The 22,068-nt window shown below is 41.5% G+C and overlaps 1 protein-coding gene and 1 non-coding gene across 2 annotated transcripts in view; both read right to left on the minus strand.

Moving 5' to 3' along the window:
• DCX (doublecortin) overlaps positions 1–22,068 on the minus strand; it is a 115,208-nt gene that overhangs the window by 61,797 nt on the left and 31,343 nt on the right. The gene's annotated exons all lie outside the window — the stretch shown is intronic.
• LOC120882712 lies at positions 217–407 on the minus strand. Its single transcript, XR_005725571.1, has one exon. It is a non-coding gene; the product is annotated as a U2 spliceosomal RNA (small nuclear RNA).

The following is a 22,068-nucleotide window of genomic DNA, read 5'->3' on the forward strand; positions in this document are numbered from 1 at the left end:
TGATAACTATGATGTGTAGTATCTTTTTTTTTTTTCCAGGAGATATGGGAGAAACTTGGACAACAGAGAAGAGATGAGTGTGAGGCATGAGAAATGAGGATGGAGCCTGATGAGACTGACCCTGATAGTTCAGACTTGAGTGTCAGAACTTCAAAAATCCAGTTGCCTGCGAGTTTAGAACAGCACTTTCATTCAGACTGGCAGTTTTGTCCCCGGAGAGGATGCACCATTCCTGGAAGTACTGAAATACCAGGCCGATGCTTGGAGTGGATGGAGCAAGCTCCTATTCCAACTCCCTGCTCCAAAAATCCATTTAATATACTGTCCTCAGATAGAGGACGTATCAGGTATTAAACTGATAAGAGCAGATACTACTCTTGATCTTATTCAAAAGACTGATAAGCGATCCAGTATCTTTTTAATATTTCATATAGTTGTGATCTATAATCTGTATCTTGTGCTTCTAGTACAGTCTTCTGAGTTGGATAATTTTCTGCTGTGCAGGGCTGTCTTGTGTATTGTAGGATGTCTAGCAGCATCCTCAACCACTATCCACTAAATGATAGCAGCACTCCCACAGTTGTGACAATCAAAAATATGTCTAGACATTATTAAATGGCCCCTAGCAAAATTGTCCCTGGGTTGAGAACCATTGATTGAATACATCATTAGCATAATGTCATGAAATGAATCTTCATAACCTATCCTACGTTTCCAAACTTAAATCCAGTGAGTTGTCTCTATTCTGTTCTCAGCTCCCTGGCCTGTGGATTTCAACCCTGGCCTTTAGAACTTGACCTTGCTCTCTGACTGCTCCTTTTCTAGGTAAGTTGACTTGGGACTCCTTAACCCAGAACTGTACTCTGACTTATCACCACTAAAGCAATTAGACAGTAAAAGCCAAGTCTCTTCCCCTGACATCTGTGGACTAATGTTCAGCTCATGGGACAGGGAACAGGGAGAGCAATCAGGAAACCCAATAAGACTGTAGAAAGTAATCAGTCCAGAGACACAGCTGTGGGTCAAAACCACTGGGCTAAGGGCCAAGGCTGAGAAGAGGAAGCCAACTAGATTTTACCCCAGAATCAGCTCTCAGAACAATCAGAAGCATGGTTCCCTGGCTAACAATGCTTGACTCTTCCTGTCTGTTTTATTTAGATATTTTCCAGGCCCCCAGGGCATAATCAATTCAGAGACCATGGAAGGGATGGCATCTGTGCTTATATTCCAAATCGATAAGGAGAGGTTAATGCCAGAAGTCAGGCTTACTCTATAAAGACACATTTACTAAGCACCACGTATCAAACATTGCTAGGCATTAAGGATGCCAAAATGACTCTGAATTGCTTTTGTCTAAAATCTGTTTGCCACGTGATCGCCAGAAAAAAACATCTCTCAGGAATCAAAATGTAAATCTAGTGAGAGCTCCCTTCAGTTTGAGCCCTTAATTAGACCATGTATCACCAGTATTTCACTTTGCCTCTTACAAGGGCCTGGGGAGTGAAAATTGCATTATGAGGTTCTGTGGCTCCGAGACCCCAATTCAAAGAGAGGACCGAGTTCATTTCCAGAGCATAGGGAGGGTGGTATCAGATTTCATCCTGTTAGCTCACAACATGGAAATTGGAATTTCCTGCTCCCTACACTCCAAAAGTGCTCATGTGGCGCAGGTTTCTGCAGCTCTGAGTGAAGTTGGAGGAACCTCCTCTTGTGTCCCTGTCTGTCTGGCCCCTCTCTCCGGTGCCCGAAGGGAGTGCAGACAGGTTGAGCACTTTATTTCCTCAGGGGCTGGATCACTTCCCTGTCTGCCCATCTGGCCTTTTCCTGACAAGATGTTCCCTGACAATTTGAGATCTGCAGACACAAAGGAAACAGAGCCAAGTGAGACTGACCCTGGTGTGAAATCTGGAGAGATGATAAAATATCCCCGTAGCAGGAAAGGGAACGTGGCAGGATACGCCTTGTAAATAACCCACTGTCTTCTACAGAGTGAGATGAGTTCAATCAGGGGAGTTTCCTCAATGCTTTCTTGAAATTTGGGGTTTTATTGTACCCAGGGTCAGTTGCAGGCCAAATGCTGGACTGCCTCCAGTTGGAGTCCAATAGAGATAATTCCTTGCTGTGAAATACATATTTAGTAACTGTACTGAATGCCTATTTCCTTTGTCTTCTTGTAGTCTTTCCTTTGTCCTAGGTTTCTCTTGCACTAATGGGGCCTAAGGGAGTTACAAATAACAATGTGCCGTGTAGTAGATTACTCAGTGGCTGCTGGCAGCAGGTTTACAATACTGGGTCCCAGGAATAGACCCCTTCTCAATTTATATTTCCAAGTCCAAGAATTACTGGTCACAGTAATCAGGGGAAGCTTAGAGCAAAACTGAGAAAAAGACCAATTTGTTTTGTCAACCCCCAACTCCTAGTTGTCATTCCTTTCCTAGGACAGCCATTCTTTTCCTGAGTTGAACAAGCCATCCCGCCCTACTCCTAAGACCCTTTATTTACAGCAAGATGTAAACATAATCTTGCTAAATAGCTAAATACATTATTTTTCCTTCCAAGGCATTTCCAAGACATAAGTTGGAGGGTGAGAGAGCTCTTCATTACATTCAAAACCATACTATTGATACTTCCGTGTTCAACTCGCATGAGCTCAGCCGTAGGAATAGGGGATCTAGGTTCCACGCCCTGTCATTTCTGTTTTCTCAAACACATTTATTGAAGTCATTTATTGAAGTGACCCTGCCATTTATTCTTCATCTGTGACATGCCAAAGTATTAAAATTACAGTGGGTTCATGGAAAGCCACATGTGGAGAGACAGGGGTTCTCCCTCTGTGGTTTTGGAACCTTTAGCCACCAGGCTATATTAGATAAGTGTGGTTTTAACTTTGCCTCTTCCAAAACCATAGTCTCCATATCAATGAAAAAAATATCCATTTTTCTTAGGCCTCAGGTCTTGCAGCTCTCTGTGGAAAACAACAATGGTCCAAGTGGCCTGACTGAATTTAAAGACTTTCCAGAACCACAGGGTAGTGCCAAACCTTACGCTTTATTAATTATGCCATGATTATTTTATCTTAGGGGACCTGACTCTTTTTGTTTACTACATTTGAATATTTCCTGGCTCCTATCAGTCTAATGTTGGAACACATTGATAATAGTTGGGGTTACTGGCAACTGGATTCAAGAGAGTAGATATGAGTTTATGGAGAATTGAAAATTGAAGAATCCCAATTACTACCCTGTATCTCTTGTTTCCATGTTTCCATCCCTGTGGATGGAACCATCTTTTCTCCCTTACATGAGGTTCTCCAAGGTTCCCTTGAAAGTGAAAAGTGAAAGTGAAGTCGCTCAGTTGTGTCCGACTCTCTGCGACTCCATGGACTGTAGCCTACCAGGCTCCTCCATTCGTCCATGGGATTTTCCAGGCAAGAGTACTGGAGTGGGTTGCCATTTCCTTCTCCAGGAGGATATTCCCAACCCAGGGATCAAACCCGGGTCTCCCACATTGTAGGCAGACCCTTTTACCGTCTGAGCCACCGGGGAAGTCCACTAAGGTTTCCCTGGTTATCTCTTAATCTGTATCTCCTAATGTAATTCATATATTTATGTATTTTTATAACAGCTTTATCGAGAGATAATTCACATGCTATACAATTACCCATCTAAAGTATACAATTCAGTGGGTATAACATAGTCACAAAGCTGTGCAACCATGACCACAATCAACTTTAGGATACTTCCATCACTCCAAAAAGAAACCTTAGGGATTTCCCTAGTGGTTCAGTGGCTAAAACTCTACACTCCTAATGCAGGGAGCCCAGGTTCAATCCCTAGTCAGGGAACTAGATCCTACATGCTGCAACTAAGAGTTTGCATGCCACAAAGAAGATTGAAGATCCTGCATGCCACAACTAAGACCCAGTGCAGCCAAAAAAATAAATGATAAAAATAGTTAAAACCAAACAAAAGAAACCTTGTACCTACTAGCAGTCACTCTCAAAATCCCTCCAACTTCCCCAGCCCTAGGCAACCAATCTATTCTTTCTGTAGACTAGTTCCATATATTTTAACAAGAACTTTTAGAAAACCTGTATTATCCAAGGGAATGACTACCAAAGGGGTACCTTCTGGTGTGTGGCAGGTCCACGAAAGGAAGCATGTGGCACAGTGGTGGCCCTATGGTTGGCACATGTCAAATCGCACCCATTTCCAAGAGTCAAAGGTAGTGGGAAGAGGTACCCTGACAGCTCAAGCCAGCACAGCTGGAGGATCCCCCTCTTTGGCCCAGTTTCTTCTCGTAGGTCCTGGGTCTTCAATCCTTTACCACAAAGCTTCCTTTCTGACAAAGGAACAGGTAACGTGCCCCCCAGACGCCCACCACATACACACTCACCCTGCTCCAAAGATTTCTAACAAGAAACATTTTAAGTGATCCTGCTGCCATCCAAGGGGTAAGAAGTATATTTTGGGAAGATGCATCCAGTTTAATGATACCCATTCACATAAAAAGATGCCAAAGGGCATTCCTTTTTCTGACCGTAAAGAGGTTCGTGACAGTGTTCTGCCCCAGTAGATACTTTCCTCTGTTGTTCTAACAGCCAACGGTTTTTCAGAAGTGCAGAATCTCAGACCTCACCTCAGACTTCCCGAATCAAAAGCTGCACTTTCACAAGATTCCTATTTGACTCATAGGCACTTCTGAGAAGCATGGGTCTATAGCAGAGTTTTTCAGCCTTAGCACTACTAACGTTTGAGACCAGATAATTATTTCTTGCAGGGGGTGGGGGAACTGTCCTATGCATTAGAGAGTTTATAAGTATCCCTATACCTACTGTATGCCAGTAGCACCCCTCCCACCCCGTTGTGACAAACAAAACTATCTCCAGACATTGCCAAATATCCCATTGTTGGGTGGAGAGGGGGGAATAGATCACCTCAGATCGAAAACCACTGGTCTATAGCATGCTTTATTAATTTTCAGTCATTCAAGTATAACCTTCAGAATTTTTTCCATCTCCACATACACTTTTTAAAAAACTATTTTTTGTCCATAGAAATTAGCCTCATCCTAAATAGTAATAGTGATGAAATAATAGGACAGATGTGCCATTTTTTCTAGTACATCTAAAGCCAAATATAGCTATTAGAATTTGAAATGCTTATCTAGGAAACACATAAATATATCATGCATCATGGGTGGAGTGTCTACCAACTTTCAGAAACGCTGGCCCTGAGTATAGTTGTGGAGTAGGGCAGGTCCAAGGCATTGGACGAATTTGGGTTGCCAGGAATGTTAACAGGGTGCATAGTGCTTGGAAGTAGAGAGAAGCCATTAAAAGCAAATTTATTTCTCTACTCAACTTTGTTTCTGGCCAGGCCAAAGTGGTAGGTTTAGCTATTAGAACATTACACCTACCTAGATTATTTTAGAGACTCCAGGAGTAGCCGTTTTGACTTGATCTAGCATATGGCTAATTTCATTTCCCTCCAAACTACTGGTGACTACACTGGTTCCCCAAATGATTCCACTATAGCCTAACACAAATTTCACACAATGCTTCTTTGGCCATATGTCAGTCTAATTAAAGAGTCTTTGCTTCTCCTGGCAGAACTGCCTTTCATATTCAGGGGAGATAATAATCCCATCTTTGAGTTACATCAATGATAAAATGACCTGGTTCACTGCTTCTCAGCTGAATCAGCAGCCTGTGACCCCTGGCACATTGATTGCAGAAGGAAATATTTTTATGTGACTTTAACGTATGGGTCATTTACAACATGAGTTCCTTCCCACATAAAAGCCATTATAGATCCATGAAACTTGAACAGGGGGAAGGGAGAGAGTGGGGAGGTGACAGAAAGGGAAAGAAAGGGGAGGTGAGACACAGAGAGAAAGAGAGAGAGAGAGAAATTCTATGTAGGGTTGGCAGCAAATATATGCTCAGTGCACTTAGGAAAGCCCACAGGCTGAAACTCTGGGATCCTGGGGTTTCTGCTCCTGCTCCTCTAGAAGAGACCTAAATGATGCTTGTTGATAACACAATCCCCCACCAGCTCCTAAAAGTAAGAGGCGGCAAGACAAGAGCTAAAATCCAAGCAACTTTGGGCTCACTTTTCTATGATCCACAACCTGTGTTCAGCTCTAAGTGTCTGGTCTACCACTTAGCCAGAAGTTGAGTGTCTGCCTCTCCAGCAGCTGCAAAGTAGAGGCCTTGTTGTTGCTGTTCAGTTGCTCAGTTATGTCTGACTCTTTGCGACCCCATGGACTGTAGCTTGCCAGGCTCCTCTGTCCATCCCCAACTCCCAGAGCTTCTCAAACTCATGTCCATCAAGTCGATGACGCCATCCAACCATCTCATCCTCTGTCGTCCCCTTCTCCTTCTGCCCTCAGTCTTTCCCAGTATCAAGATCTTTTACAATGAGTTAGCTCTCTGCATCAGGGCAGAGCCTGGGGCTACGATCTAGTGGATGGGAGTGCATGGGAGAGGAAGGTGGCTTCTACCTAAAATTTACCTGATGCTCTTCATTACAGTTCTTCCCAGTGCTGCTTTCAGTTAGAGGAAATATTTGAAGTTAGGGGTAGAGGGTACAGAGTGGAGATATACAAGAGAGAAGGAGGGATGGGCTATCACTGACTGACGTTATCAGGACGCTTTCAGTTTTGAACCCAGGGACACTTACTGTGAGTTGGCTTTGAGAGTCCAGAGCACACTGTTTGTTTTAAAGGCCCTTGAGATTCACCTTGAGAGTTTTTTTTTAAAACCTACACCTGGGCTCCCTACTCCAGACTAACTTACTTCTGAAACTGAGGGGATCCTATTCATCAGCATTTTTAAAAAGCTCCCCAAGTGATTCTAATTTATTTTTCCAACATTTTATTATGAACATATTCAAATACATAATAGTCTGTGTCTCCTAGATCCTATAATCAGCATTTGCTATATTGTTTTAACATATACCTGTCCCTCTATCAACCCATCTTATTTCTGGATATGTTTCAAAATAGGCTGTAGACACTTCACCCTTAAATACTTCTGTAAGCATATAATTAATTAGAGTTCAATATTTGTTTCATTCAGTGAAATGTACAGATTGTAAATGTACCATTTGATGAGTTTTGACAAATGCAGGTACCTCTTATCAAGATTAAAAAAAAACAAACATGAATCTTCCCAGTGAACACTCACCCCCACACCTGAGGGGCCATCAGTGTTCTGTTCTGATTTTTTTCCAGATGATTTCAATTTGTAGCTGAGGTGGAGAACCCCTTAAGGAGAGACACAAATTCCAGCTCCCCAGCCCTTTGTAATTGCATCAGTAGAGCTTATTAGCTAATAGCACTGGAGTCAGCTAGCTTGAGGGCAAGTCTGGCTCAACCAATTGCTATTTGTGAGATTTTAGGCAAGTTAACCTGTATGAACCCCTGTTTCCTCACCTATAAAATAGGGATCATAATAGTAGCTATCACACCAGGTTGATTGGAAGACCTAAGTGAGATAACATAAATAAATTAGCAATAAAGTTAATGTTAATTAAGTTAACATGCTTACAATTGGCTAGGCACTGAGCTAATTGCATGGATTATCTCATCTAATCCTCCCTACTGTTAGGATCCCCATGATAGATAGGAAAAGAGGCTTATAACGGGGAAGTACCCTGCCCAGAATCACACAGCTAATACTTGGAAGAGCCGGAATATAATCCCAAAGTGCTTTGATTTCAAGGATCAGACTCCCACACCGTTAACTAGTACACTTCTGCCTCTATGCCTGACACACATAGTAAGAGCTCAAAAGTGCTGTATATTGTATTGCACATTGTATCATATAGATTTACCATTTATATTGTGTTCAGTTACAGAGTCCAAATGAAGGAATGGAAGCTTTGACCCAAGCACAGAAAAAGCTTAAATATCTCATCAGCCCAGCGTTGCTGGTCCACACCTTGGCATGATCATCTGTATCTATTGTGTTCCTAATAAGGTCCTTTCCGTGGTGACTCCGAGAATCATCAGCAATAAGACCAGCCACTGTACTGAACAACACAAAAAGGTCCTTGTGAAAACATCCCTCTGGAAGAAAGAACTAGGGGAAGTGCCTTTTTTCCCATTAACACATTCAGCTCCCTGGCGCTCTGTTCTGCAGCTGTCTGAGTGCTGCAGTCGCTCAGACAAAGAGCTTGCTGGAATATCAGTGACATCATCCACTTCAGCTCTGACAGACTTGCCAGGAGCTGCATGATTAACATCTCCACGGTACCAGAGAATAGGCAGGGCTCACTCAAGCTACACTATGCTACTCTTCCTCCTAATGAGAATCCCATTAAATTGGACAATTATCCACACCCTATTCAAGGTAGCTTTTTATGTGCAACCAGAGCCCATTTTCTTCCAAAGTAAGGCAGCATCACACAGAGCCATCTTACTCCTCAGTCTTCCTTTTGGGCACTCCTTTCTAACAGGCTGGATGATACTGGTTGGTTGGCAAAGGGAAGAGAGTGGCACGCTCTGGGCAGGGAGCAGATGGGTGTCTAGTAGTCAACTCTAGCCGAGCCTTAAGAGGAAGCACAGTGACAGCTGAAAACAGAACAGTACTTCTTTTATCACCATCAGAAATCCTATGAATGGCTATTGCATCTATTTCAAGGCTTTGGAAGCTCTGTTCAGCAGGCAGGCAGCAAAGGGAGCGGGAACAAGATGAGAAAGGGTGCTAAAACTTCAGGTTTGGTGCTCTTTGGAATCTCAGATTGCCAGGCTTCTTTTAATCATGTGGTGGCTATGAGGGACCCTTCCACCAGGGAAGGGAAATAGCTGGCAATTTTGTTAAACAAGTGCCTGGGGTTATGATGAAGTCAGCAATTAAGAGGTTCTTTCCAATAGAGGAAAGCTGATAACAATGCAATGAAGTGAGATTCTCTGTTAGTAAGGACAGTGTTCCATTATCGCAACACCCATGGAGTTAATGTCCCCAGAGAATCATTACTGTGTATTTGATACAAGTTATTGAACTTGTGGCCAAAACACACCAAGGCTGGCCTTTCTAGCCAGTATCCTATTATCCTTCTAGTCCCAAAGCAGTTGAGCATTCCATTTAATTATAGTGCTGTAGGAACACAGGGAACAAGTTCAAGACACCAGAAATACCTTCCCTGGTTCCTAGTTGCATGTGCTGCGTGCTCAGTCACTCTGTTGTGTCTGACTCTTTGTGACCCTAAAGACTGCAGCCTTCCAGGCTCCTCTGTCCATGGGATTTCCCAGGCAAGAACACTGGAGTGGGTTGCCATTTCCTTCTCGAGGGGATCTCCCTGACCTAGCGATTGAACCCGTGTCTCCTGCATCGGTAGGCAGATTCTTTACCACTGAACCATCTGGAAAGCCCTCCTGATTCCACAGAAGAGGAAAAAAAAATATTTGTGTGAATTTTGACGAACAAAACTGACTCAGTCCTTTCGGAAATTTTGCCTGTGTGGATACTCTGACCTTCAATCCAAGGAGTCACATATCTTAGGGAGTGCTCTAGTCCTCTCTCAAGGTTATTAGTACACAACAATTGGTGTGTGCTGAGCCAAGAAATAGGAAAAACTAGTTGTATTTACTCTTGTTTCTAGGAAAAAGTGTGGTTTCTGGGACAAATATCTCAGACTTGCTAAGAGCTAACATTAGGCAGCATCAACTCCTGGCTGAAAAGAGTGTCCAAACTACCATGCATGGCCTAATTGAATCCAGGACCCTCAGAAGTAAAACAAATTTTAAAAATCAATAATAATATTAATAGATGCCAGTTTTGAGTGCCTACTATGCACCATGGACTCTATGACAGCTATGTTTAATTATCACAAGAGACTTCTGAAGTAGGAATAGTGTCTGGGATATTGTAATTGCTCAATAAATACTACCTAGTATTATTGTACCCATTTTACAGATGATAAGACTAAGGCTCAAAGAGGCTTAGTAACTCTTTTAGGATGACAATCTATAGTTGACTGTGACACTTTAAAGAGATTTGGAATTGGATACATCCTGCCTTATTCTCTCCTAAACAAACCCAGGCTTATTAGAGTAACAGCCATGGGCTCCTTGCATCTGCCCTTTTTCTACTTTGAGCTCTGATTTTAGAGTCTATAAAATTACACTGAAATTTGAGAGTAGATGCCTATGTGGGATATATCACCACTTTGGACACAAAGGAGTTCTCTCTCAAAGTTATTAAAGTAGAGCCTATGCCATAATGAGAACCCCAAAGGAGGCAAAGAAACCAAAGCCCATTGGGCAGGCTGGGAAAGAGTGTTAGGGTTAGGCTAATTCCCTCTACAGTCATTATGTGATTCCTGCTATCCACCCACTCAAGCATAGCCCAGAGTAGATTTAAGAAGCTTTCTGTGAATAGCCTATGCAGCACTAAGGCAGCATTCTTGAGTTTCCTTACCCTTCAAATTGATTGATGGTTAAAATGATTTGTGAGTCCTACTCTTGATTGCTAACTTCATATCTTAGGGTCCCTCCACTCATTTATATTTACAGTGCAGCACCTGGAAAATGATCTGTTGCTCTTAAGTAAACACACACTTTACACAGAGTCCTCTCTATCAGAATAAAATATAGTTACCCAAGCTAGGAACACCTTTTTCTGCTACTCATTGGAAAAACACCAGGGAAAGGCACTGGCCTATAAAACAATATAATTGCCTTGGTCATCTTGACTAAGTGGCATGATGTGATTATCAAATTCATTAGATTTTCTCCAGTGGGAAATGAAACAAATGACAGACTACTACAACAATCCAATTTCCCCTACTTTGCCTACACTTGCCACAAAGATTTCCAAAGTTAGAATTGGCAACAATATTCAGCACCATGGACAACACCACTAGATGTTAACTGTGAGAAACAGGGTATGGGACACATTTTAGCTCCCTGAGTTTCTCCTCTTTATTCTGCTTGTCTCCCTTAGCAAGCAGGTATTTAGAAAGATAGTGGAGTGGGTTTGATACTGTTCTATAGGAAGAACCAGGAATGAAACAGGGGAGGGCTTTAGAAAACAGAGTTTTAAGGAAAACATCAGAATTGAAGGCAGCCGTAGCTCAAAGAACCAAGTGGATTGAAATGTGTTCTTAGCTAGTTATTCCTGCATTATCAACACTCCCACAGACATAGCCTTTAATCTAGTGATGAGATGGAGCGTGCAAACAGCAATTGGTAGCCTTGCTGATCCTTCCAGAAGCCTTCACCTTGACACTGGTCTTTTGGCAAAATGGTCCTTAGAAGTCCCTGCCTAAGAAGGAAAGGGAATGTAAGAAAATAAGAGAGGCTATATAGATTTCTGTACTATGAGATACAGCCCAGACAAACTAATTTGGAATAAGCCCCTATGGAGGGTGGGAATGAGGAGAACACGCCATTTCAAATAATCAGCTGACCACTGGGTCTTGCCAAACAATGAACTGAACTAATGAAAGTGAAAGCTGAAAGGACCTTTATACATTCTCCAGCTCAGTGGTTCTCAAATGTGAGCTTGCATCAGAATCACCCACAGGGCTTGTTAAACCAGATTGAGGGCCCCACCCCTAGAGTTTCTGATTCAGAAGGTATCATGTAATCTGGTAATTGCACTTCTACAAATTCCCAAGTAGTGCTGATGCTGCTGATGGAGGAGGAGCACACTATGAAAACCATGTTCTAGTCCAACCTCTTTCAGAGCATAGGAAAGTCAACAGAAGCCCCAAAGAGCAGTGACTTGTCCAAGGTCACACAGCTGGTTACAGTCCATCTACTGAGTCCTACATCCTGGGCCTCCTGATTATCAATCATGTGTTTTTATTTCAGAGCATGACAATAATATTTAGTCACTATAGTAGCATCTAAGGGAAAACTATAAAGGAAGGTGATCACAAGAGAAATGGATTCAGCCTTTTCTTTGCTTCAGTTTCTAGCATACTTGTCAAAGCAGTGCCAAGCCAGGTGTGGGGCTTGACCCTCCATAACAGCATCAGAATGGCTCTCTCTACTTCAATTACTCTTTTGGTATCAACCCCATGCAAAATTCACACCAAATTAATTGCATACTAGGTAGGATTCCAGATTTAGCAAATAAAAAGACAGTTACATTTGAGTTTTTCAATGTTTATCTTTAACTCAGATTGTAACTAGGTGTTCTGTATTTAATCTGGCAACCTGAATCCTGAAATATGAAACTGCCAGGCAGTTTGAAAAAGGGAATTACCTTCTCAGCTCATGGTTCAACTATGTCCTCCCCCACCCAGACGCTAAGAGGGTAAGAAACACCTGACCCCTCCACCTCCTGCCTCCACCTGCTGCCTGCCAAGCTTGTTGGGGCTCTATTGAGACACAGTAGAAAGGCTGTGATTTGATGAAGAGCAAAAAAAGAAAAAAGCAGCAGCAGCTGAACTGGTATCCTCCAGCATTTTTCATTTCTATGAAAAGTTTGATTCTGGTTTCATGCCCTGTGATTAACCAAAACAAGAGGAAGACAAATAAAAATTCTGTACAGCTGTTTCACACTGACAGACCTGACCTTCCCAGCTGAGGGTTCTTTGTGCTGGGAAATTGTTACCTAGCAACCATGCCTCGCAGCTGCCAGACTCCAAACACTGAAAGCATGACTTACAGAAAAGAAGCAAGGAGAAAAAGGGTGGGGTGGGGACTGCTTCAATCTGAGCTTTGTCTTAGGGTCTAATACTATATTCCAGTAAGAGAAGACAAGCACGAAATGAAACCCCTTCCTGCTGTGATTCAGTTGCCAACCAGGCTGCTTGAGCTCAGCTTCCTGTCACCTCCACCTGCTCTAGCAGTTAACTCTGGTAGGTTTGAGGGGGGAATGGGAATGAAGATGCTTCCCAGAGATGTCAAATATTCTGTGTGGTACACATGGCTCTTACTCTTTGGCAATGGAGCACATCTTCAATGCACATTTTTAATAATTAGGCATTTCGTTCTCCTTCCTCATTCTCCTTCCTTCTCCTCCTTCTGTCTCTCTCTCTCCCCTCTCACCCTCCCTCCTTCTCTTTCTTTTAAAATTACAAATAGAGGGGACCTCCATCTTTAATTTTTCTAACTGCAGAAGGTGAAGGATTACTAGTTCAATGGATTTCAAATATTAGCATTTATGTGAGTCACCTGGTCAGCATCTTAAAATGCAGAGTTCTGAGTCCCATCCTCTAGCAAATCTGATTTAGTAGATTTGGGTGGGGTTCAGGAAATCTGCATTTTTAACCAGTTCCCCACATGGATCAAGACTATGAACAACAAAATATTGGTTAGTGGTGTCTTTGACATAAAGGTTTTTCAAAAAAATTTATGCATTCAAACAGTATTCTTCACACCACCCAACAATCTCCCATAAGAGATAATCATCTTCCAACTTCACATGTCCAATGAGGTAGTGGCTTAGTTTCTGTCTTTAGGCATGGAGGCCTCTTTAGGAGGCTTCACTAGTTTGCCCCTAATACATGCCCAGTTGTCTGTCTCTAAGCATCCATTTTGTCTCTGTTGACTGCACTGCCCATTCGAAGACTTCCCGCTGGTTACATTGTTCTTCGGTTATTCAGCTCGCAGTCCTTTAGCAACAGCAAAAGCAGAAATACAGATGCAAACATAGACCCCACATGCTAACGCCATCTCAGCTGTTCCATCCCACTCCCATAGATGTTCATGTAGTAGCTTTCTATTGCTGTATAATAAATTTAGCAGCTTTAAACAACATCTACTCATTATCTCACATTTTCCCAGGGATCTGGAGTCCCTGCACAGCTTAATTGGGACCTCTACTCAAGAGTTGCACAAGGCTGCAATCAAGGTATCTTCTGTATTGCAGCTCTCAGCTTGGTTCTGAGTTCTCTTCCAAGCTCACTCAGGTTGTCATTAGAACAGTTGCTTGCAATTATAAGACTGATGTCCTGATTTTCTTGCTGACTGTCAGCCAGGGAGCACTCTCAGCTTCTAAAAGCCACATGCTCAACGGGCACTGTCACATGAAATTGGTTTACTTCTTCACAAGCGAAAGAAAAGCTTTCTGACTTCTCCCATCTGTGACCTCCAGGCCCTCTAATATCTTTACTTCAACTCTGTCATTCTGTATGACCACTAGGAGCTACTGTGTTTCAAATTTAAAAGAGTGATGCATTGCATATTGTAATATATAATATTTTAGTTTATGAGTACATTGTAATTCATACATGAACTATATTACTCAATTTGAATATTATAAAAATATAAACTTATTTTTAAAACTGACAGCTTTAAAGAGAGAAAATTTACATACCATATAACTCACTCATTTAAAGGGTGCAATTCACTGGTTTTTAGCATATTCACAGAGTTGTGCAAATACCATCACATCAATTTTAGAATATTCTCATTACCCCCAAAAGAAACCCCATACCTATTAGCAGGCACTCCTCATTTCTCCCCAAACTTCCAACCCTAGGCAACCACTTACCTACATTCTGTTACTATGGATTTGCCCATTATGGACATTTGACAAAAATGGAACCATGTGGTTTTGTGCCTAGCTTCCTGAACTTACCATAATATTTTCACAGTTCATTCATGTTGTGGTATGTATAAGTACTTCATTTCTTTTTATGACTGAATAGTATTCCAGTTCATAGATATAGCATATTTTGCTTATCTTTTCATTCACTGAAGGGCATCTGAGCTGTTTCCACCTTTTGGCTATTATACATAATGCTGCTATGAACATTTGTGTCCACGTTTTTCTGTAAACATATATTTTCATTTCTCTGGGGGTATTCCCCTAAGAGTAGAATTGCTGGGTCATATGATAACTACTTTATGTTTCCAGATCATTTCCAAAGTGGATATATCATTTTACATTCCCACAAGCAGCTTTTGAGGGTTCTAATTTCTCCATATTCTTGCCAACACTTTTTATTATCTGTCGTTTTGATTATTGCCATCCTAATGGGTATGAAGTGGTATCTCATTATGGTTTTAATTTTCATTTCCCTGATGGTTAACGATGTTGAGCATCTTTTCATAGGCTTATTGGTCATTTGTATATCTTCTCGGGAGAAATGCCTAGTCAAACCCTTAGCACATTTTAATCAGAGTATTTGTCTTTTTTTTTGTTTTTACCATTGATTTGTAAGAGTTCTCTCTATATATTCTAGGTGCAAGTCCCTAATCAAATATATTATTTCCAAATATTTTTCCCATTTTATGAATTATCTTTCCATTTTCTTGATAGTATCATTTATAGCACAGGTTCTTAATTGTGATAAAGCCAAAGTTTTCTTTGGTTGCTTATATTCATGGTGTCATATCTAAGAAACCATTGCCTAATTTAAATTCAAGGTTTATATATGTTTTTTACAAAAAGTTTTATATTTTTTACTCTCATATTTAGGCCTTTGATTCATTTTGGTGAATTTTTTGTATATGGTATTAGTTAGACCATCTAGGGGTCTAACTTTTTATATGTTTATGTTTTGCATGGATGCATATCCATCTAGTTCTCCAAGCATCATTTGTTGGAAAGAGTATTCTTTCCTCATTGAATTGTCTTGGTGCTCTTTTTGAAAGCAACTGACTGTTAAGTGTGAGGGTTAATTTCTAGACTCTCCATTCTATTCCATTGATCTACATGTCAGTCTTTATGCCAGTACCACACTGTTTTGATTAATGTAACTTTGTGGTAAGCTTTGAAATTAGGAAATGTAAGTCCTTTCATTTTGTTGTTCTTTTTCCAGATCTTTGGCTACTCTGAATCCACTGAATTTCCAAATAAATTCTAGTATTAGATTATTAATTTCTGCAAAGAAGCCAGCTAGGGCTTCCCTGGTGACTCGGATGGTAAAGAATCCATCTGCAATGCAGGAGACCTGGGTTTGATCCCTGGGTTGGGAAGATCCCCTGGAGAAAGAAGTGGCAATCCACTCCAGTATTCTTGCCGGGGAAATCTCATGGACAGAGGAGTCCATGGGGTCACAAAGAGTTGGACACGACTGAGTGACTAAGCAGCACAGGATTTTGATAGGGATTTTATTGAATCTGTAGATCAGTTTAAGAATGTCATCTTAAAATTATGCCATCTTTCTCTTTTGAACTGGGTTATAATATCTGGCTCATTCACTGACTATACATTAAATAAATAAAATAGTTAACACGTGTTCATTTCTTTATCTGTGCAAGAGTCCTGACTTTACCCCTTTTTGAAAAATATCCTTGAACACCTGTAGTTTAGAGTAAGTGTATTTCTTCCATTTCATAGATGTGGGAACTGATGTCCTGACAAGTTAAGTATCTGACTCACAGCTGGAACCACAGCCTAAAGATAGAACTGCTTCTGAAACCCAGGTTTTCTGACTCTCAGTCAAAGATGATTTCACCAGACCACACTCTCTTCGTTTCTTAATTAAAAAAAAATTAAAATGGCATAAATTATGTTGTTGAAATAATTCTGTTAAGTTTCTGCTTGGAACATAAGTCCTCTTCCCCTGTTTCCCCTTCTCCAAATGCTTTATTAACAATAAGATTTTACTATGCCAATTTTGTGTCCTTATGTTTTATCTGTATGTTTATTATAGACGAATTTATCAGGTTTGAAATATTTGTGTAGCATTTGTTTCCTAAGTCAAAGGTATCTGGAGATTCCAAAATTTGGTGCAAAGTATTAGACAGAAGGCAGTGTTGAATGAAAGTGCCAGTGAAGCATAGCCCATGGCACAGGAAACCCCAAAGGAACATACCTCATGGCAGAGCTTTAAACATAATTTGGGTGGTGGAGAATTATCTGTGTATAATGATATGGGGAAAGGTTCTTGTGGTGGTGGGTAAGGAAGCTGTCACGGAAGACTGTAGAATTGTTCTCAAGACTCAAGCAGGAGGCCATTTGTTCTGTTACATGAAGAAAACAACTCTGTCCAGAACATTTCAAAACCATCCTCTTTAGAAAACAAGCTTATCTTATCCTTCAGTTTTGCCTGTTCAAGCAAAATATTTCATTGTCTAGCATTTACTTGCAATAAAAAATGTCTATGTTGAGATGTAAGTCCCAGTAACTGCTTGTCCAAAGCTGTAAGTCCTCAATATCCACTTACTCTGAAAATCAGGCTCTGTGTCAAAAAAAACAAAGTTCAACAAAGAAGAGGCCTCCAGTTTCAGCTTGTATGAAAAAAGATATAAAGTTCTTATTTATAATCCATTCCAAAGGGTTTTTGATGATGAAAGAATATTATTATGTTTTCCTCATGTAGCCTTTGATTCTTGAAATGTGCATGTAATCCAACTGCCTGCCAGCAGTTGATAAGGCTTCTGATATATATAAATTCAAAACAGAGGAGTTTAGCTATGTCTCTCTGACAGTCACTGTATGCTTTAATTCAAGCAGATGAATAAAACCTGGACAGGTTTAAGATTTTTAAAGAAGGCTTCAGCTTGTTTCACATTTGTGCTTACAGTACCCTAATTAGCATGTAGCAAATATCTGAGATGATTTTTGCTTGATCAGTCAACATGATATGGGGAAAGAGTACTGACCTAGGAGTGAAGAGATCTGGATTCTAGTTATGGCTCTGCCATTAATCAGTTCTGTGACCTTGGGTGAGTCACTTCACCTCACTGAATATTGGAGCCTGTGTCTATCAGAGATAATCCATCTGATAATCCTTGTACACTATCTCACAGAGTTGTTGTGATGATTAAAACAGATAACAGAAGTGAAAGAACCTCTAAAGTATGACGCACCGGACGCATTTAAAATGTTTTTATTACTATTAAACTCACATCTTTCATCTTTGGATTTTTCATTATCCGCAAGTCAATCAGTGTGATACACCACATCAATAAACTGAAGAACATCTTTCATCTTTTATCAGTGGAATATCTACTAGCTTAAAGACTTAGGTGAACTACTTCAGAATGCAAGATGTAAGAAAAAGGGGCAGGATTTGCTCAGAACCATAAATTTTCAACATACGTGATATTTTGCAGAGCACTTTCACATACACTATCTCATTTAAGACACACAAAGCCTTATTTATTAGGCAAGGCAACGGAACTCTTCAAGGGCAGAGGATTTATCTTACTCATCCTAATATATTCCCAACATCCAATGGAATGCCTGGAAAAATCAGTGTTGAATTCATGTTATTATTTCTATCCCCATTTTATAGTTCCAGGAAGAGTTGGGGACAGAGCTGACATGTGAACTCAAGTTTTCCAAACCCATTGTGTCACTCCCTTGTACCTTGGATGCATGCATGCTAAGTCGCTTCAGTTATGTACTAATCTGTGCGATGCTATGGACTGTAGCCTGCCAGGCTCCTCTGTCCATGGGATTCTCCAGGCAGGAATACTGAAGTGGGTTGCTGTGCCCTCCTCCAGGGGATCTTCCCAACCCAGGGATCGAACCCTCATCTCTTATGTCTCCTGCATTGGCAGGTGAGTTCTTTACCACTAGCGCCACCTGGGAAGCCCCCCGCCCCCCGTACCTTACTACTACTATTATTTATAGTAGCAGTTGTCAGACTTTGGGGAAGATCAGAATCACCCACAAAAATTGTTGGAACTCAGATTGCTGGGCCTCACCCCAGAGTTTTGGATTCAGTAGATCCAGAGTGGGAACTGAGAATGTGTTTTCAAACAAGTTCCCAGATGATTCTGACATTGCTGGTCCAGGAACCACATGCTGAGAACCACTACCCGACAGCCTTGTTTGTTCTTCTGACCAGCAGCATCAGCACCACCTGGGAACTTGTCAGAAGTGCACAATCTTGCATATAAGTTCAAGTTGGACAAGCACTAGAGAACAATGAGGTCAGTGCCGGCTGCACATCAGAATCATTTGAGGGAACAGAATCATTTGAGAATACAGATTCTCAAGCTCCTCCCTGGAGGGGAGGTGTCTGGGTGACTCTGATGCACAGCCACTTGGGGAAACATTGCTCTGGACTAGTGATATCCCAATATATTTTTATCACAACTCCCTCACTTTCCCCATCCCCCCCCCCATCTTATCCTCCCAGAAGCTTCCCTGGGTGATAAAAGAGCCTGGCAGAGAAACATTTTACTGAGGTACTGGAGCGCCTTTGGCAACTGGTACTTGCCCAGATAAATGGCCTAAGCACTGATTTTTGTAAAAACAATATTCTAAACACTGAGGTATGCTGAAGGGTAAAGTAAGTGCAAGGTGGGATCTGTGGTGGAGATAGACTTATCACACCTTTAAAAAATTACAAAACAATGAATGATTAACTCCCTGACATTCTCAGTATGATTTATATTGAAATAGGATATGTGAATTGAAATAGTCAAGAAAGTTTCACAAAAGAGGTGGGCAGTGAGACTGCATAAAAATTTATCTTACATTTGAATCGTTTTTTTCCCTAGGAAATCATTCAACCAATTGTGTCTCAGACAAATAATATAACTCAACAACAAAATATAACTCAATATAACTTAACAACAGGAGCTAAACAGGGGAAGTAGAAAATGCACTTAACACCCGACCTCACACTCTGGTATAGAAGGATGAATTACAAAGAGTGGATATGATGGAATAAAGAAAGGGTGGGAATGGGAAAATGTATCTTGAAAGGAAATTACCCTGACTTTCCATCCTCTGCAAAGTGAAGCATCTTCAAGCTCAGTGCAACCCGAAGTCTCCCAAACCAGGAGCAAGTGAAGGCCCTTCTAAGAAAAAAGGGCCTGATATCATGCTAAAACCTCATTCCAAATCTCTTCCTCTGCCTCTGGGGATGACTGTGCCCCAAACAGATGATATAAGATGGAAATAAACTATAACTAGGCTAAACAGCTCTCCCTGCTATGGATCTATGAACTCCTACATTTACACTATGCTTATGCTTCTTCTTGAAAAACTGTGCCTCTCGGGATGACCGTGCCCCAAAAAGATGATATAAGATGGAAATAAGCTATAACTAGGCTAAACAGCTCTCCCTACTATGGATCTATGAACTCCTACATTTACACTATGCATATGCTTCTTCTTGAAAAACTGTGACTTTTTAGGGCAATGTTTGCCATCATTGGAAGTACTGATGTTGAAGCTGAAACTCCAATACTTTGGCCACCTGATGCGAAGAGCTGACTCATTTGAAAAGACCCTGATGCTGGGAAAGACTGAGGGCAGGAGGAGAAGGGGACGACAGAGGATGAGATAGTTGGATGGCATCACCGACTTGATGGACGTGAGTTTGAGCAAGCTCCGGGGGTTGGTAATGGACAGGGAGGCCTGGCATGCTGCAGTCCATGGGGTCTCAAAGAGTCAGACATGATTGAGCAACTGAACTGACTGATGCCATCTTTGGGCTTTTGTGGTGGCTCAGCTATAAAGAAACTGCCTACAGTGCTGGAGATGCAGGAGACGTGTGTTCGACCCCTGGGTTAGGAAGATGCCCTGGAGAAGGCAATGGCAACCCACTCCAGTATTCTTGCCTGAGAATCCCATGGAGAGAGGAGCCTGGTGGGCAAGTCTATGGTGTCGCAAAGAGTCAAACACGACTGAACACAGACACAAGAATGTGTGCCATCTTTATTTACCAATGATTCAATCTAATAACTGGAATGGAACGTTTACTCATTTGCTAATTTAGGGAGACCTGGAAAATAAAAGAGAATGTCCTTCTAGTGTAATTTAATGACAGAGGGGATGTTTGCCTTGCTTGGCAATGAACATTTTCTGATTCTGTTGATACAATAAATACATGAATAATGTGTTATATTATTAGGAGCACTTTCACAGTTATATTGATATCCAAGGTCCCTTTTACCTCTAAAGTTTTATGATCTAATATTATCCTTCTAATGACCATATGAGGTAGGTTGAACAGGTTCCCTAACCTGCCCTGGGCCTCAGTTTATTCATCTATAAAATGAGAGGGTTGGACTAGAACAATGGTTTGCAATCTTGGCTGAACATCACCTTACCTGGGGAGATTTAAAAGATACTGATACTGTTACCTGGGCCCACTTCCAAGGATTCTGAAATGATTGATGTGCGGCCAGGCCTGAGCACTGGAACTTCCAAAAGTTCTCCAAGTGTTTCTAAGGGGCAGCCAGGACTGAAACCCCCTGAACCAGATGAGGTCTAGGCCTTCTCCCATTTGACATTCTGAGTCTGAATGTTATTTGCATTTTCTTTTTGGATAAGGATACTGAGGCACAGAGAGGTTAAATGACTGCCAATAGTTAAAAATTAAGTCAGTTCTAAGATGGGAGATAGAACTTACATCTTTCTACTTCAAAGCTTAGACCTCTATTTCAGGCTGGCTTCAGTTTACCTAATGCCCAAACATGTATGGTCCTTAAATTAACCCTTCTACCTTTATGTATAAAAATCCAGCATTTTAGAAATATCACCCTTGCGCCATTTGGCTTCCTCTGTTGAGTTCACTATGAAAGTGAAAGTTGTGTCTGACTCTTTGCAGCCCCATGGAATAGCCCATGGAATTCTCCAGGCCAGAATACTGGAGTGGGTAGCCTTTCCCTCCTCCAGGGGATCATCCCAACCCAGGGATCAAACCGAGGTCTCCCGCATTGCAGGCAGATTCTTTACCAGCTGAGCCACCAGGGAAGCCTAAGAATACTGGAGTGGGTAGCCTATGCTTTCTCCAGCAGAGCTTCCTGACCCAGGAATCTAACTGGAGTCTCCTGCAGTACAGGTAGATTCTTTACCAGTTGAACTACCAGGGAAGTCAGCTGAGTTCACTATACCCTCTTCTCTATTAGAAGGGCTGCCCAAATTTCCTTCCACCTGTCCCTCATCTAAGTATGCATGCATTCCTTTAGTACTGGCTCAGTTGATAAAGAGTCTGCCTGCAATGCAGGAAACCCAGGTTCGAACCCTGGGTCAGGAAGAGCCCCTGGAGAAGGAAATCGCAACCCACTCCAGTATTCTTGCCAGGGAAATTCCATGGACAGAGGAGCCTGGCGTGCTACAGTCCACAGGGTTTCAAGAGTCAGACATGACTGTGTGACCAAACCTACCTACCTACTCACTAAGTCATTCTCTACTCTCTCATTCATTCAACAAATATATTAAGCATGTACCATGGTCAAGATACTGTT

This window comes from Oryx dammah, unplaced genomic scaffold (genome assembly GCF_014754425.2).
Source record: "Oryx dammah isolate SB20612 unplaced genomic scaffold, SCBI_Odam_1.1 HiC_scaffold_23, whole genome shotgun sequence".
In the NCBI taxonomy this organism is placed as follows: Eukaryota; Metazoa; Chordata; class Mammalia; order Artiodactyla; family Bovidae; genus Oryx; species Oryx dammah.